Genomic DNA, 13311 nt, shown 5'->3' with positions numbered 1-13311 from the left:
CACCAGTTAGAATGGCCAAAATTAACAAAACAGAAACATGTGTTGGAGAGGATGTGGACAAAGGGGAACCCTCTTACCCTGTTGGTGGGAATGCAGGTTGGTGCAGCCTCTTTGGAGAACAGTGTGGAGATTCCTCAAGAAATTAAAAATAGAGCTTCCCTATGACCCTGCAATTGCACTCCTGGGTATTTACCCCAAAGACACAGATGTCGTGAAAAGAAGGGCCATCTGTACCCCAATGTTTATAACAGCAATGGCCACGGTCGCCAAACTATGGAAAGAACCAAGATGCCCTTCAATGGATGAATGGATAAGGAAGATGTGGTCCATATACACTATGGAGTATTATGCCTCCATCAGAAAGGATGAATACCCAACTTTTGTAGCAACATGGACGGGACTGGAAGAGATTATGCTGAGTGAAATAAGTCAAGCAGAGAGAGTCAATTATCATATGGTTTCACTTATTTGTGGAGCATAACAAATAGCATGGAGGACAAGGGGCATTAGAGAGGAGAAGGGAATTTGCGTAAATTGGAAGGGGAGGTGAACCATGAGAGACTATGGACTCTGAAAAACAATCTGAGTGGTTTGAAGGGGCGGGGGGGTTGGAGGTTGGGGTACCAGGTGGTGGGTATTATAGAGGGCACGGATTGCATGGAGCACTGGGTGTGGTGAAAAAATAATGAATAATGTTTTTCTGATAATAAATAAATTGGAAAAAAAAAAAGCAGCTGGTAGGTGCCATTACCCTCCCCTGCCCCCAAGCCTGTATACAGCAGGAACCAGCTCAATATAAGCACTTTCCACCTGGAATGCTAAGAGCATGATCCACTCCAAAAGAAATACACCCTCTATTATGGACTGGGCAGGAGTTCTCCCAGGTGGTTGGAGGTTCCATCCCACAGCAGATCAGTGCAGACCTTGTTGGTATCGCATACCCTGCCCCCATGTTCTCCTTTGGACCTGCCCTATCCAGTACACCCTTAGCCAGTGCCCATTCAAAGTGGTGCCATAGGCCTGGCAGTGTGCAAGCAACCCTGAGGGGCCAGTGCACTCCAAATTGACTCCTGCACCAGGGAGAGGGGAAAATAACCATACATTGTTCCAGCTGTGGCCCCAGCAGTGGGCTGGGGGAAGACATTGGGTATAACTTCAGGTCCCACCAATGAAAATTTCTCAGGGGGCAACACACAGAAAGCACCCTGTGATTTGGTGCTACTGGAAAATGCCTGGTCTAACTCAGCTCAAGCCCAGGGTAACTCCAGACTGGACCACTAACAACACAGGAACCAAATCCTGCCCACAACAAGCAAAGAGAGCCATTGAGACAACTGGACTAAAAACAAATGTGGCTTAGCCACAACAGTAGGGCACATGCAACACACATAGTTGACACCCCTGAAGCATCAGGTTCTGGTGAACAGGGGACATTGCACTGCAGGCACTACAGGACCTCTTCTTCATAAGACCACTACTTTCAAGTGCAGGACACATAGCTGACTTTCCAAACACGGAAATAGACACAGGGAGTTAGACAAAATGAGGAGACAGAGCAATATGTCCCGAACCAAAGAGGGGGACAAAATCACAGAAGAGACCTAAGCAAAATAGAGATAAGTAATATGTTTGGTAAATAGTTTAAAGTAATGATCATATTCACTGGACTTGAGAAAAAAGTCCAAATTATCAGTGAGATCCTTAACAATGAGATAAAAACAGACCAATCAGAGATGAGAACACAATAAATGAAATAAAAAATACTCTAGATGGAATAAATAGTAGACTATGAAGCAGAAGAATGAGTCAGCATCCTGGAGCATAGATTAAAGGAAAGTAATCAGGCTGGACAGGTGAAAGAAAAAAAGCTATACAAAATGAGAATAGTCTTAGGGAACTCAGTGACACCTTTAATAGCATTTGCATTGTAGGGATTCCAGAAGGAGAAGAACAAGAAAAGGAAGAAAAAAAATTATTTGAAGAAATAATAGCTAAAAAACTTTCTAAATTTGGGGAAGGAGACAGAAATCCAGATCCAGGAGGCACAGAGAATTCTCAACAAAATCAGCCCAAGGAAGTCCATACTGAGACACATAGTAATAAAAATGACAAAAAGCAGTGATTAAAGAGAGAATTTTAAAAGCAACAAGAGAAAATAAACCAATTATGTACAAGGAAAATTACATAAGGCTATCAGCTTATTTTTCAGCAGAAACTTTGCAGGCCAGAAGAAAGTGGCATAACATATTTTTAGTACTGAAAGAAAAAAACCTGCAACCAAGAATGCTCTATCCAGTAAGGCTTTCATCTGGAATAGAGAGAAAGATAGAACTTCCCAAACAAACAAAAGTTAAAGGAATTCATGAACATTAAACCAGCGCTATAAGAAATGTCAAAGGAAAGAATTACGCAGGAGTAAGAGAAGTAGGAAGCGTAAAAGCAGTAAAATTAAGTGAATCTATAAAAATCAGGAGATTCACAAAATAAGAGGATGTAAAGTATGACACTATACCTAAAATCTGGGGGGGGGGGGGAGGGAGAGTAAAGAATGGTTTAAATTTAAGCAACCATCAACTTAATATAGACTGCTCTATACATAAGATGTTATATATAAACATAATGGTTTACTTTAAATCAATAACCAGTAATAGATGTCAAAAAATAAAGAGAAAGGAATCCAAATATATCACTAAAGATAGCCAGCAAATCATGAGGGAAGAGAGCAAGAGAAGAAAGGAACAGAGCAGAGCTACAAAACAGTCATAAAACAAATAACAAAATGGCAATAAAGACATACCTGCATTAATTACTTTGCATGCAAATGGACTAAACGCTCCAATCAAAAGATGTGGAGTGCCAGAATAGATTAAAAAACAAAAACAAAAACAAAAACAAATAACCAGAGTCATCTATATGCTACCTACAAAAGACCCCTTTCAGACCCAAACACAAATGCAGATTGAAAGTGAAGGGATGGAAAAACATTTATCATTCAAATAGAAGTGGAAAGAAAGCTGGGGTAGCAATAGTCCTATCAGACAAAATAGACTTTAAAACAAAGACTGTAACATGAGACATGAAAGGACATCACATAATCATAAAGGGAAAAATCCAACCAGAAGATATAGTAACTGTAAATATTTATACACTCAACATGGGAGCACTTATGTACATAAAGCAGCTAATAACAAACACAAGGGAAGTAATTGATAGTAATACAATAATAGTAGGGGACTTTGACAACTCACATTGAGGCCAACAAAGAAATAGTAGCTTTGAATGACACATAGGACTAGATGGAGCTAACAGATATATTCAGAACATTCCATTCTAAAACAGCGGAATATGCATTATTTTCAAGTGTACATGGAACATTCTCCAGGCTAGATCACATATAAAGGCACAAAATAAATCTTAACAAATTATAATAAAATTTGAAGTCATGCCATGCATCTTTTTTGACCACAATACTGTGAACTAGAAGTCAACTACAAGAACAAATCTGAAAAAACACAAATACCCAGAAATTAAATGACATGCAACTAAACAATGAATGGGTCAAACAAGAAATCAAAGAGGAAATTAAAAAAAAATACATGGAGACCAATGAAAATGAAAACACAGTGCTTCAAAATCTTTGGGATGAAGCAAAAGCTGTTCTAAGGGGGATGACTATTGCAATCCTGGCCTACCTCAAGAGAAGCAAGAAAGATCTCAAACAGCCTAACCTTACACCTTAAAGGAGCTAGAAAGAGAAGAACAAACAAAACCCAAAACCAGCAGAAGGAAGGAAATAATAGATTAGAGCAGAATAAACAAAATAGAAACAAAACAACTAACAAACAAAATGAATAAAGCAAACAAAAAACCAGAACAGGAGCTGGTTAATTGAAAACATCAACAGAACCGATAAACTTCTAGCCATACTTCATCAAAGAAAGAGAGAGAAACTCTGGGGTGCCTGGATGGCTTATTTGATTAATCATCAACTCTTGACTTTGCATCAGATCATGATTTCAGGGTTGTGAGATTGAGCCCAGTGTTGGGCTCTGCACTAAGCATGGAGCCAGCTCAAGATTCTCTCTCCCCTTCTCCTACTGCCCCTTCTCCTGCTGCTCAAGCTCAGAGAAAGAAAGGACTCAAATAAACAAAATAAGAAATATAAGCAGAGTAATAGTCAACACCACAGAAACACAAAGGAGTGTAGGAGAATATTACAAAAAATCATATGCCAACAAATTGAACAACCTAGATGAAATGAATAAACTCCAAGAAACATAAATTCTCAAAACTAAAACATGAAGAAATAAAAAATTTGAACAGACTGATAATCAGCAAAGAAATTGAATCAACAATCAAAAAACTTCCAACAAACAAAAGTCCAGGACCACATGGCTTCAAAGGCAAATTCTACCAAATATTTGTTTATTTATTTTAATGATTTTATTTATTTATAAATAAGAGAGATAGAGTGCACAAGCAGGCAGAGCAACAGGCAGAGGGAAAAGAAGCAGGCTCTCTGCTAAGCAGGGAGCCTGATGTGGGGCTCGGTCCCAGAACCCAGGGACCATAACCCAAGCTAAAGGCACTCAATGAGCCACCCAGGTGCCCCTCTACCTAAAATTTAAAGAAGAGTTAATACCTATTCTTCTCAAACTACTCCAAATAGAAAAAGTATTAAAACTTCCAAATTCATTCTGTGGGGCCAGCTTTACTTTGATATCAAAATTAGATAAAGACACTACAACAAAAGAGAACTACAGATGAGTACCTCTGATGAATATAGATGGAAAAATCCCTAACATAATATTGGTGAAAAAATATTGGAAAAGTATTGGATTCACCAATACTTTAAAAATATAATTCTTCATGATCAAGTGGAATTTGTTCCTAGGATACCAGGGTGGTTCAGTATTCAGTCTCACAAATCAATTAATATGATACATCACAGCAACAAGAGATGATAAAAACCATACGATCATTTCAGTAGATGCAGAAAATCATTTGATAAAATACAACCTCATCAAATTAGGTTTAGAGGAAACATATATGATTATATGAAAAATAAAGGCCTTATATAATGAACTCACAGTGAACTTTATTCTCAATGGTGGAAAATTGAGAGCTTTTCCATTAAGACAAGGAAAAAGACAAGGATGTTCACCCTCACTGCTTTTATTCAGCATAGTACTGGAAGTCCTAGCCAGAGCATTCAGACAACAAAAAGAAAAGGCATCCAAATTGGTAAGGAAGAAGTAAAACTTTCAGTGTTTGGAGATGATATGTTACTATAGATTTAAAACCCTAAAGACTCCATGAAAAAACTACAAAAGCTGATAAATGAATTCAGTAAGGTCACAGGATACAAAATCAATTGGTGCATACAATAATCTGGTGCATTCCTATATACTAATAATGAATCAGCAGAAAGAGAAATTAAGAAAGGAATCCTAATTACCATTGCACCAAAAGTAATAAAATACCAAAAGTAATAAAATACCTAGGAATAACCTTAACTAAATAGTTGAAAAACTGCAGCATGAAAACTATAAAACACTGATGAAAGAAATTAAAAAGGATACAAAGAAATGGAAAGACTTTCCTTGCCTATGGATTGAAAGAACAAATGGTTGACATGTCTGTTCTACCTAAAGCAATCTACAGATTTAATACAATCCCTCTCAAAATATCAGTGGCATTTTTCACAGAACTAGAACAAATAATCTTAGAATTTGTATGAAACCACAAAAGGCCCCAAATAGCCAAGGCAATCTTGGAAATCTGGAGTTATCTCTATTCTAGATATCAAGATAATCTACAAAGCTGTAGTAATCAAACTAGTATGGTCCTGACACAAAATCAATGGAACCTATAGATCACATAGACAGACACGAAGGTCAGTGGGACAGAACAGAGAGCCTAGAAATAAACCCACAGTTATATAGTCAATTATTTTTTTGTAAAGGAGGCAAAAATATGCGATGGGAAAAGACAATCTCTTCTGTCTCTAAATGGTGTTGGGAAAACTGGACAGCTGTATGCAAAAGGATGAAACTGTGGACTACTTTCTCATACTACACACAAAAATAAATTCAAAATGGATTAAAGACATAATGTGGAACCATAGAGACCTAATGTCTTTATAAAAATCATAGAACACAGTAATTTCTGTGACATTGGCCATAGTCACTTCTTTCCAGATAAGTCTCCCGAAGCAAATTTATCCAAACATAAACTATTGGGAGTACACCAAAATAAAAAGCTTCTGCACAGTGAAGGAAACAGCCAACAAAGGTAAAAGACAGTACACTGAATGGGAGAAGATATTTGCAAATGACATATCCAAAAAGGGGTTAACATCCAAAATATATAAAGAATTTATATACAACTCACCCCTCCAAAAAAATGTGATTAAAAATGGGCAGAAGACATGAACAGACATTTCTCCAAAGAAGGCATCCAGATGGCCAACAGACACATGAAAAGATGATCAACATCACTTATCCTCAGGGAAATGCAAATCATAACACAGTGAGATACCACCTCACAACTCTCAGAATGGCTAAAATCCAAAACATAAGAAATAACAACTGTTGGTGAAGATATGGAGAAGAAGGAACCCTCATATACTATTTGTGGGACTGCAGACTGTTGCAGTCACTCTGGAAAACAATATGGAAGTTTCTCAAAAAATTTAAAATATGATGCAGTAATTTTACTACAAAATAAAAACACTTGGGACACCTGGGTGGCTCCATTGGTTAAGCATCTGCCTTCAGCTCAGGCCATGATCCCAGAGTCCTGGGATCAAGCCCTGAGTTGGGCTCTCTGCTCACCAGGGAGTATGCTTCTCCCAATCCATCTGTCCTTCCCTCCTGCTCATGTTCTCTTTCTCTCTCTCTCAAATAAATAAAATCTTTAACAAATAATAAAATAAAAACACTAATTCAAAAAGATATGTACCCCTTCATTTATTGCAGCATTATTTACAATAGCCAAATTATGGAAGCAGCTGAAGTGTCCGTTGATACTAAAGGTAGGGTGGTATATATGTACAGTGGAATATTACTCAGCCATGAAAAAGAATGAAATATTGCTATTTGCAACAACATGGTTGGATCTAGAGAACATTACACTAAGCAAAATAAGTCAGTCAGAGAAAGATGAATACTATATGACTTCACTCATATGCGGAATTTAAGAAACAAAACAAATAAAGGAAAAAAATAGCCAAATCAAAAACCAAACTCTTAACTATAGAGAACAACGGATGGTTACCATAGGAGAGATTGGTGGGGGATGAGTGAAATAGATGAAGTGGATTAAAAGAGTACACTTATTATGATAAGCACTGAGTAATTTATAGATTTTTTTGAATCACTATATTGTACACCTGAAATAAATATGACACTATATGTTAACTATACCAGAATTAAATTTTTTAAAAAAAATCTCATTGTCATGTATGAACACTACAGATAATTTGAATTTTTAAGCTAATAGTCCAGTGGAATTGAATAATGCCTTGTCAACTCGTTTGGGTTGAAAGATGGAAAGTAACACAAATGAAGCTTTGAAGGACATTTCCTTGGAATTTTTCTTAGTGATATAATGAGTTGTGAGGGAAAATAGAGGCTGGATTGGGTAATCCCTCAGCTTCGACCAGATTAAATTTTTTTTTTTGTATATCTAATTTCAGTTTATTATTTTAACATATTATCTGTGCACACTAAATTCTCATGTAAAGAAGGCTTAGGATGTTCCTCTTTGTTATTAATCCCTAGTGTGTCTAACGGCAAGAGTCAGAGAGGAACTGGCAAGTAAATTAAAGGCCTTGGATCAGCATGTATAGGAAACTAAACGGTGACAGTCCATCTATCACCCACACCGTCTGGCAATTTCAGTGCAATTACACTAGGCTCAAGACACTAAATATAACGTGTTATACACTTGAAATGGATGAGATAGAATCCCATAGTGCTTTTCCAGGATTAACACAACAGCCACTGGGAAGAGACAGAGAATCCCAGTGTATGTTGAATTTCTAAGAAATAGCAATTTGAATTCTACCAAACTTTCAAAGAAGAAATAACACCTATTCTCCTGAAGCTGTTTCAAGAAATTGAAGCAGAAGGAAAACTTCCTGACTCTTTCTATGAAGCCAGCATTACCCTGATCCCCAAACCAGGCAAAGACCCTACCAAAAAGGAGAATTTCAGACCAATATCACTGATGAATATGGAAGCTAAGATTCTCAACAAGATCCTAGCAAACAGGATCCAACAGCACATTAAAAAGATTATCCACCATGACCAGGTGGGATTCATCCCTGGGCTACAAGGATGGTTCAACATTCGCAAATCAATCAATGAGATAGAACAAATTAATAAGAGAAGAGAGAAGAACCACATGGTCCTCTCAATTGATGCAGAAAAAGCATTTGACAAAATCCAGCTTCCGTTCCTGATTAAAACACTTCAAAGTTTAGGGATAGAGGGAACAGTCCTGAACTTTATAAAATCTATCTATGAAAGACCCACAGCAAATATCATCCTCAATGTGAAAAAGCTTGCAGCCTTCCCATTGAGATCAGGAACATGACAAGGATGCCCACTCTCACCACTCTTGTTCAACATAGTATTAGAGGTTCTAGCAACAGCAATCAGACAACAAAGGGAAATAAAAGGTATCCAAACTGGCAATGAAGAAGTCAAACTCTCTCTCTTCGCAGATGACATGATTCTTTATATGGAAAACCCAAAAGACTCCACCCCCAAACTACTAGAACTCATACAGCAATTCAACAACGTGGCAGGATACAAAGTCAATGTATAGAAATCAGTGGCTTTCTTATACACTAATAATGAAAATACAGAAAGGGAAATTAGAGAATCGATTCGATTTACTATAGCACCAAGAACCATAAGATACTTGGGAATAAACCTAACCAAAGGGGTAAAGGATCTGTATTCGAGGAACTATAGAACACTCATGAAAGAAATTGAAGAAGACACAAAAAGATGGAAGACTATTCCATGCTCTTGGATCGGAAGAATAAACATTGTTAAAATGTCTATACTGCCTAGAGCAATCTATACTTTTAATGCTATTCCATCAAAATTCCACCGGTATTCTTCAAAGAGCTGGAGCAAATAATCCAAAAATTTGTATGGAATCAGAAGAGGCCCCAAATCTAAGGAAATGTTGAAAAACAAAAATAAAATGGGGGGCATCACGTTACCTGATATCAAACTTTACTACAAAGCTGTGATCACCAAGACAGCATGGTACTGGCATAAAAACAGACACATAAACCAGTGGAACAGAGTAGAGAGCCCAAATATGGACCCTCAACTCTATGGTCAATTAATCTTCGACAAAACAGGAAAAAATATACAGTGGAAAAAAGGCAGTCTCTTCAATAACTGGTGCTGGAAAAACTGGGCAGCTATATGTAGAAGAATGAAACTCAACCATTCTCTTACACCGTACACAAAGATAAACTCAAAATGGATAAAAGACCTCAACGTGAGACAGGAATCCATCAGAATCCTAGAGGAGAACGTAGGCAGAAATCTCTTTGATATCAGCCACAGCAACTTCTTTCAAGATATGTCTCCAAAGGCAAAGGAAACAAAAGCAAAAATAAACTTTTGGGACTTCATCAAAATCAAAAGCTTCTGCACAGCAAAGGAAACAGTCAAGAAAACACAGAGGCAATGCACGGAATGGGAGAAGATATTTGCAAATGACAGTACAGACAAAAGGTTGATATCCAGGATCTATAATGAACTCCTCAAATTCAACACACACAAAACAGACAAGCATATCAAAAAATGGGCAGAAGATATGAACAGAGACTTCTCCAATCAAGATATAGAAATGGCCCATGAAAAAATGTTCATCATCATTAGCCCTCAGGGAGATTCAAATTAAAACCACATTGAGATATCACCTTACACCAGTTAGAATGGCCAAAATTAACAAAACAGGAAACAACATGTGTTGGAGAGGATGTTGAGAAAGGGGAACCCTCTTACACTGTTGGTGGGAATGCAAGTTGGTGCGGCCTCTTTGGAGAACAGTGTGGGGATTCCTCAAGAAATTAAAAATAGAGCTTCCCTATGACCCTGCAAATGCACTCCTGGGTATTTACCCCAAGGATACAGATGTCGTGAAAAGAAGGGCCATCTTTACCCCAATGTTTATAGCAGCAATGGCCATGGTTGCCAAACTATGAAAAGAACCAAGATACCCTTCAACAGACGAATGGATAAGGAAGATGTGGTCCATATACACTATGGAATATTATGCCTCCATCAGAAAGGACGAATACCCAACTTTGTAGCAACATGGACGGGACTGGAAGAGATTATGCTGAGTGAAATAAGTCAAGCAGAGAGAGTCAATTATCATATGGTTTCACTTATTTGGGGAGCATAACAAATAGCATGGAGGACATGGGGAGTTAGAGAGGAGAAGGGAGTTGGGGGAAATTGGAAGGGGAGGTGAACCATGAGAGACTATGGACTCTGAAAAACAATCTGAGGGTTTTGAAGGGGCGGGGGGTGGGATGTCGGGGTACCAGGTGATGGGTATTAGAGAGGGCACGGATTGCATGGAGCACTGGGTGTGGTGCAAAAATAATGAATACTGTTATGCTGAAAATAAAAAATAAATTTAAAAAAAGAAAGTAGCAATTTGAACAGCAGCCCCACAATGTGATATAATAACATTATTTTCCATTTATAGTTCAAAACATAATGACTGCTTCCCAGGAGGGCAAAGATCTTTGTATAAGAGAAAGATTATTGTGATAAAGGCTGGAAAAGACAAGCTGGAAAAGGCAAAACAAGATCATCTAAAGATTAAACTTCAGGGGCTCCTGGGTATGCCGTCCTTAAGCGTCTGCCTTTTGCTCAGGTCATGATCCCAGAGTCCTGGGATCAAGCCCCGAGTCAGGCTCCCTGCTTGGTGGGAGGCCTGCTTATCCCTCTTTCACTCCCCACAGTGAGACTCTCTCACTGTGTCTCTCTCATTATTTTAGTGAAATGTTGAAAAAAAAAAGTCGATTAAAAAAAAAACTTCAATTTGTGAAAAAGAAAATACTTAGACTATATTGTATTGCCCTTCTAAAATCTCTAATGGGAACCTAGGGGAAGGAGTAAAAATGACAAGGAAGGAAGGAAGAATAACATGAAAACCACAGTGCTGATCCCACTGGAGAAATGTTGGTCCAGCTTGAGATAGATCTGAATGATAGTAATTGATACTGAGACCCAGGAGATGTCACCCAATTTTCTATAGCAAGGTTGCTAAGTTTTAAAGAATCTTCTTTTTTTCTTTCTTCCCCTTTCCGTTTCCTTCCCTTTCCCTCTCCCCTTACTTCTCTTCCCATCCCTTTCTACTTCCCTTCCCTTCCTTTTCCCCACCCACCCTCCCTCCATCCTTCGTCTCTCTTTCTTCTTCCCTCTTTCCCTCCCTCCCCACCTTTCTTGAATAATGGAGTTCTCTTTACAGAATGGAGGCCTAGGCATTTCTTCACCAGCTTCTCTTGAGTGATTTGTGTGGAAAGAGTCCAGTGCTAGATACCATAAAGCTGTGAAAACAAGATTTGGACTCTGCCCTCAGGGAACTTGACAGTATTATAGGGGAGATGACCTACCCTTAAAATAATATTTAAAACTAAGAAAATAGCAAACCTGAAAATGTAGCTCAGACAGACTGCCATGGAGGCTTAGAGTTAAGAAAGAGTACATGTCAGTGAAGATGTGAAAAGGATTTATGGGGAGTTCAGGAGGGTGTCCCAAGAAAAGTGAATAATAATTGTTTTTGCTAGAACCTACAGTATTATGTAACATTATTTCATGTGGTTGAAGTTCGGGGTTGGAAAAAATAGTCTCTGCTCTGTGGTAGATTAAAATGTTTGGGATTGACTGGAGCATGATTTAGTAGCTTTGAGCTTTTGGTAGCTTTGAGCTGTTGAACTCTTTTATAGGCTCTAAGCAATAGCAGATCACTCTTCTTTTTTTTGTCTCGCTCAGAAGAACTTAACCTGGATTTGTTTCCTGGTTTTGTGTCAGATCTCAGAACATCTCAGATACATTTAGTTCTAAAAGATGGAGATTTTTTTTAAATTAAAAAAAAAAAACTTGGATGACACATACTATAAGAAATTCAACTTTGTTTTAACATATTTGTATTAATGTTCGAGAGAAGATTGGTTAGAGGCAAATGTATTAATATTTAATAATACCTGCTTTTTATGATACTGCATGCTCATAAGTAATCACAGTGAAGAATTAGAGGGCACCTTACATTACATAATATGAAATATTTTTTAAAAAGTTAATTTTGAATTCTGCTTTAGGTTTTTATCATTTAGGTTGTACTTAAATAATAATTCAATGCTCAGGAGATCCTTAAATCATTTGGATGTATATATTAAATATAAACATTCTCTAGCAATTTATAAAATTAGGGGAAACTAGTCTAATCAACCCTAGGGCTCCTACCTTAGTGATTTACTTACTTAATGTCTCTTAGCAACCTTGATCAAGTCTTGGTTTTCAATCCTTACAAAAGGCACAGTCTTTCCTCTCTTCATGGGGGAAATAATAGTGAATATCTCTCCTATTCTTCTTCCTCTTCTTTCTCTAACAAGTATCAGATCTACTTCAGATCCTCATCTCTTTTTTTTGGTGTGTAACAAGAACCTCCTAAATGGTCTCACTGCCTTCTGTTTCTTTTCTGTCACCCAACCTACCCCCTGAGGACTAATGTTGCTAGAACAAAGCATGGATCATGTCATCTTCTTGCACAAAATCCTTCAATAATTTTGTATTATAATGTGATCTAAGTTCAGATAGCTTGCCTTGATTTACTAGGCAAATCAATCACAATCTAGTTCCTTCATATATTTCATGCTCTAGTCAAAGTTGATAACTTTTCTGTAAGCATTCCCACCTCTGCACTTAAGGACATGCTATTTGAAAAGTCCTCCCTATTATTTCTAATTGCAGGAATCCTCATCATCCTACAAAGTCTGACCTTAGCAAGTGCTTTTACTCTAACTCTACTGTGGTGCATCCCAGTCCAGCCAAGAGGAAGTGATTTCTCCTTCCTCTGAATTCCCTCTTTCCTTGACCTAGCCTTATAGCAGTTATCACTGTCTGCCTTGCATTACAGTGATTTTTCCTATGCCACAAAATCCCTGAAGACCAAGATCACATCTTATCATCCCTGTATCTTCCAGTGGCCTGCACATTGTTTTTGCCTAATAAATTCTGTTGCTTGGAAGATGTATTTAAT

The sequence above is a fragment of the Neovison vison genome, chromosome 6 (genome assembly GCF_020171115.1).
Source record: "Neovison vison isolate M4711 chromosome 6, ASM_NN_V1, whole genome shotgun sequence".
NCBI lineage: Eukaryota > Metazoa > Chordata > Mammalia > Carnivora > Mustelidae > Neogale > Neogale vison.
The sequence above is the reverse complement of the archived record's forward strand: the minus strand, read 5'-3'. Positions refer to the sequence as shown.